This window comes from Sinocyclocheilus rhinocerous, unplaced genomic scaffold (assembly GCF_001515625.1).
Source record: "Sinocyclocheilus rhinocerous isolate Xijiao unplaced genomic scaffold, SAMN03320098_v1.1 scaffold110, whole genome shotgun sequence".
Taxonomy (NCBI): Eukaryota; Metazoa; Chordata; class Actinopteri; order Cypriniformes; family Cyprinidae; genus Sinocyclocheilus; species Sinocyclocheilus rhinocerous.
Genome location: NW_015639867.1, coordinates 754,424 through 760,669, shown reverse-complemented (window position 1 = coordinate 760,669; position 6,246 = coordinate 754,424).

Below are 6,246 nucleotides of genomic sequence, written 5' to 3'. Positions count from 1 at the left end.
CCCGGAGCTGCTTCTGTGTACAACTGATGGCGCAAGCTACATTAAAGTTATTATGTTTTGAATATGGATATTTTTCTTACAAAAACGCATCGATTCGCTACAGGAGGCCTTTGTTTACCCACCGGAGCCGTGTGAGACACTTTTTTTTATGGATGGGCGCTTTTTATTTAACTTCTTTTGCAACACCCGCTGAGTGGCATTAAACAGCTTGAAAGATCAAAGACAATTTTTAATATAACTCCGACTGGATTCGTCTGAAAAAAGAAAGTCATATACACCTAGGATGACTTTAGGGTTAGTAATTCATGGGCTAATTTTCATTTTTGGGTGAACTAACCCTTTAAGTGTGTTAAGAAAAAGTCACGAAAGTGTCTCTTTTTAAGCACACTTATTTCATTAAAATTATATTATCTGCAAGTATTTAACTAAACTTTTAAGATCTGAAGTACACTACCCCACATTCAACTGTATATTTTTGTTTATATTGTAATATGTAAATGCATGACCAGTCATATTTGAAAATATATAGACTTTTATAAGTACACTTTTTTAAAGTGTACTTAAAGGGTTAGTTCACCCAAAAATGGAAATTAGTCCATGAATTACTCACCCTTAAGTCATCCTAGGTGTATATGACTAATAAAGGCCTCCTGTAGTGAATCCATGTGTTTTTGTAAGAAAAATATATTTCAAACGTAATAAACACTTTTATCTCACTTCCGTTATCTGTCATACGTTGAAGCCGTTCCGGCGGATGACGCAGCACGCATGCTTAAACAAATTAAAACAAGTTCATTGTAAAATATGAATGAACAGTTTACAATGAAATTTATTGCTGGCATGCAAAGCTAGCAGCCATTACTCCAGTCTTCAGTCACATGATAATCATAGAATGAAAAATTTTCTGCAAATTTATATGTTATCCTGATTTTGTGATAGTGAAATATTATGACAATTTGAAATAGCTGTTTTCTATTTAATATACTTTAAAATGTAAGTTATTCCTGTGATGCAAAGCTAAATTTTCAGCATCAATATTCTAGTCTTCAGTGCCACATGATCCTTCAGAGATAATTCTAATGTGCTGATTTGCTGATCAATTATTGGTGCTCCGTTATTAATTAAAAAAAACGTAGCTAGTGCAATCGGGCCAGTTTCGTCTCACTCGGCTGTGTTCTGGCAGCGGCTCACCAAAAGTGCAGCCAGCTCTGGCCCAGTAATGGTTGATTTGGCTAGGCTTTGAATGTGTGGATTTGTGCCGAGACACGGCACATTTAGCTACATTTGGCCCGATTACAGATCATAAGGGCTGGTCTGATTTTGGCTGAGATATGGCCATGCAGACCCAGACCGGTTTGGGTTGAGTGCTGGGGGTGGGTCTCCGTTTGGTAAATAGTGTGTAGCAGTGACACTTAAACTTAAACATAATATCTTTTACCTGCCCATGTTATGTTATTTCTTAGTGTATTTTTTTTTTATTTTAATCACTATTAATATTTTTCCTTTTATTCAACATTCTCTTTTTTCTTTAACTACATTTGGTAAATAATGATTTAATTCATATAATGAAACAAGCTTAAAGTGGTTAAGGGAACTTTAACATTATTTTTGCTATATGATTTTAAAGTCATGCACTCTAGCTTTGACATCTAATAACAAAACCTGATGGGCTTTTTGTGCTGCCAATTGCCAGAAGACCAGAAGAACTTGCTACCCTGAGTAAACAACATATAATATCATTTTAATAAACCACTCTACACATATAATATCAAAGTAATGTTTATTTATAATGAAGCTATAATTGTGAGTTCGCGGTGCCTCATGAAACATTGTGCCTGGTTTTATGTCAATAATGTTAAAAACCATTGGTTCTCTCATATATCATAGCTGATGGCAACTCAACATGTATAAATGTGCACAAGTACAAATAAGATTTGAGAGCAATGGGCGAGGGGAGGATTTTCAGTGATTTTTTTTTTTATTTCTTCAATGTAAAAAAAAAAATATATATTTGTTTTGTTTTGTTTTTTGCCCCACAATTGTGGCGTCATTTCCACCACACTAAACAATTTTGCCCCTAATTGTTTTTTTTAACCAAGTTATTGTACTTGCTTGCCAAGGAGACAACAATGTCAGTAAAGAACACGTTGATGAAATATGATATATGCGAAGAAAACAAAGAGAAATCAAGGTAAATATCACTCATGAACTGAATATGTTTATTGTGTGTACACATACTTTATAGTCAAGCTGTAACTTTGTGAAATTATGCAAAAAGTGTAAAAAATTTTTTTATATATACAAGATTAATACAATGTTAGCTGTTAAATTAGATATGGGAAAAATGCTCAATGATATTTGTTGAACTAGTGTCACTGTAAAAAAATAAATTCTGTAGTTTTTACAAAATAATTTTGGCAGCTGTGGTTGCCAGAATAACTTTGTAAAAATTACAGAAAAACTCTAAACACATTTACAGACAAAAACTAAATTTTACAGTATAAAACTGTAATTTACAAACAAGAAAATTTTAATGAAAACCAGTAAATTCAACAACGCACACTGCTATTAAAAAATATAATTTGATAATTGAGACACGAGCAGCGCCGGCGTGACAGTTCAGCGAGCACTCGGAATGACAGCGGACATGAACTCAAAAGCTCTGCCAATGTTTCGCATCCTCCGTCTTGAAAACACCAACACCTCTATATCAACCGCAAACATTCACCGTGACACCAATTCGTTGCACGATACCAACGGTATGGCGTGCATGTTGAAAGGAATGTCAAACTCGCAATAATTCACAGAAAACAAACATCAGACTATATGCAAGTAACCCCGGGAAAAGTCAGGCAATAAGTCAGGCGACAGCTTGCCTGACTGAGCAGGGAACGTCGGCGACATCAACTGCGAAAATGAAACGGAGTTCAGTGCTTATATACTCCAGGTGTAAAGCAGTGATTGGTCAGACCTGTTAGTATGAATGAATGACGTGGCATTGGAGTCTTCCTGACAGAATTTGCGCTGACGCTTTCGTTTCTATATAATCGAACCAATGTGGTTCAAACAGTGGAGGTGTGACTATGTTACACACTGTAAAAAAAAATCTGTAGTTTTTAGAAAATCATTTTGGCAGCTGTGGTTGCCAGAATAATTTTGTAAAAAATACAGAAAAACTGTAAACACATTTACGGCCACAAAAACTAAATTTTACAGTATAAAACTGTAATTTACAAACAAGAAAATTTTAATGAAAACCAGTAAATTCAACAACGCACACTGCTATTAAAATCTGTTTTGTACCTTTAACATACTGACAACCACCATAATAATGTAGGTGGTATAAGAGAAAGCCACATGAAGAATCAAAGCTCATCACAAGTCGCTTCGCAACAAGCAGAAGTATATACTAATATATAGAAGGTGCACAGAGTCATTCACGCAAACACAAAACACCATCATGGTAACACACGACACTTAAATAATGCAATAAACTTTCATTAAACAACAGAAGATGTAACATAAAGACCAAACGTACATAACTGATAACAAAAACTATTAAAAAACATGATTATTTAAACAAAATACTTTCAAATGTGGAGTGTCACGCAGGGAATTCTGAGAATATTTACAGTTTTTGACTGTAAATTTTACATTAATTTGTTATTTTTTTACTTCTAAAAACTGTTCAATTAACCGCATTTTACTGTAAAATTACATTAAATGTCTGGTTAGATCGTTTACAGTTTTTCCCTGTATATAGTACAGGAACTTGCTGTTAACCCATTAACAGTTTTTTTTTTCTGTAGCGTTTTTATAAAATTTTACAGTTAAAATTACACTTATTTTTGAGTTGAGCTCCAACCATAATCAAGCACACCTGATCCAGCTAATCAAGGTCTTTAGGATCACTAGAAACTTCCAAGCAGGTGTGGGTTGGAGCTAAACTCTGCAGAGCTGCGGCCCTCCAGGAATTGAGTTTGACACCACTGGTCTAGTATTGCGAATGATTCATGTTATCAGTCTGTGAGATTGTCTGAATAACCATAGGTGTCATTGTCTGTTCCCCCTTTTGTCTCTCTTTCTGTCAATCGGTCCCTCTTTTAAGGTATGCTTACTTGAGGAAGCTTCTGGATTTTATTTTATTTTTATTTATTTTTTTTCAAATAAATTCTAATATCACTCAAATTTTCAGTGTGTCATTTTTATACTTGGGGAAAAGGAGCACATATGGATGTTATGGATGCAAACCCTTAATCTTTGTAAGGTGACATAAGGTGACATATTTAGTTGACATGCATAAGTACATGTAGGCTTAACAAGGACACTGTAAAATATATATTTTTATTTTAGTTGGAAGTAGATGCCATCTTAAGGATTTTAAGGTAACAATGTCATTTTGTGGAAAAACTAATTATTCAAAACTCTGGTTTTATATAAAAACTGGAAGGAGTCTTTAATACACATATTTTAGAAGTTGTAATTCTGTATGAGAAGTGTAACTATATATATAGGCCTATATATATTTGTGGTGTAGACTCAGTTCTAGTAGACTCGGGCCAGTACCGGCTAGCGTTTCAATTCTTGTCGGCGTGATTGTGGCCCAGTGCCGGCAGTTTTGGCAGCCAGACTCGGGCCAGTGTATTTGGGCCGATTCTGGGGCGTCATTCATCCCATGCACATGCCGAGTCTGGCAATCGCAGCCAGACCGAGTTATTTCTAACCGGCCTGCCGGATCTGGGCCATTATCGGGCCAAACCGTTTTGGTTACCTGGGCAGTGTCCACCAAAAACAGACATAGCCAGGCCTAGTTCATATACAGATGGCTTAGGCCTATATTTTCATCTTATATCATTATAATTGTAAAAATATCATATTGTAATTAGCAATTTATTCGTGTAGTATCACGCGGCATTTGTAGACTAATATATTTTTATAGCATGTCTGGAACAGTGTGGCTAGAATGCGAGGATGTCGTTATGTTGTTTTGTCTATTTAAATTGTACGAATTGTATTTGTGGATGGTCCAAATATCAAGTTAATTTACGAATGTGTTTTCTTGGCACTACCTAATGACGCTTATGAGAAACTCGCTGTAGCCAGTATTTAGTCTTGTTTCTTGTCAATGAACTTGTAGGCTAGGCTACTATAGCACGCAACGACCACAAGGTGGCGCGCTTACCCTATGTACTTATTCTATTTTCTGAAAGATCTGACAATTCTGAAAGACAATTAACAGCTATGGATATGCTGCAATTTATTTTGCACAGATAGTAATCAGTGGTTTAGAAATATTTATGGATATGTTATTCATAGACACAAGTATGATCTGTTATTTATTTATTTAGGCCTATTTATTCTGCTAAAAAAACATGTAGGCCTGTTTTACTACTGGAGACTGTATAATAAAAACAAGATTTTATTTTTTATCCCCCCCCCCATAAATACAGACATGGTTACACCTGGTATGGTTACACCATGTGCACTGTTTTCAACATTATACTTTGAGACAGCTATTAATTTATTGATATGAGCTGCTTATACAGCAAAAGCAAAAACTACTTAAGAGATTCATTCAATTTCGTTCGCTTGTGGCCGCATGGATATGGATAATTGTATGTTTAGTATTCCTTCTCCATTAAAGTGTTAAAAAAGTAATAATTTTCTGGAGAACAGAAAGCCATTTTTGACCTCATTGATCGTTGTTGTGGAAAGAAAATTTACGGTTGCAGTTCACTGCTAGTGATTGTGAACAGTGACAGCTTCAGTAGTGGCTATTTGACAGCTCTAATCACCCACGGTTTGTGCTCTAATCGCGCTGAGATCAGTGTCATAACAGCAATCCTTTTTAAAGCTCCCGCTGAATCACAGACTGCAACAGCGCTTTAGACCGCAGCAGGTTTGTGAAGTAGGCTATCTTTTCTTTTCTTTTTTCTTTTCTTTTCTTTTGGCAGTGCATTACTATCGTTCTTGAATTCAACATTTTATTAATTTAACAGTTTACACAAACTACAAGGGCTTGTTGCCTACCAGTAGCCTATCATCCAGGTTTCCTAAAACAATACTCAGTCGTCTTCATAAAATTTAAATTAATATAATTTCCCCAAAAGTATCGAAACCTCAAGCAGATAGGCTAGGAAATACGATCGTATATACGAATCATCGAAGTGTATCGCAAGGAGAGCCATGCAGGACAATAATAAACTTTATTATATATATATATATATATATATATATATAAATTAT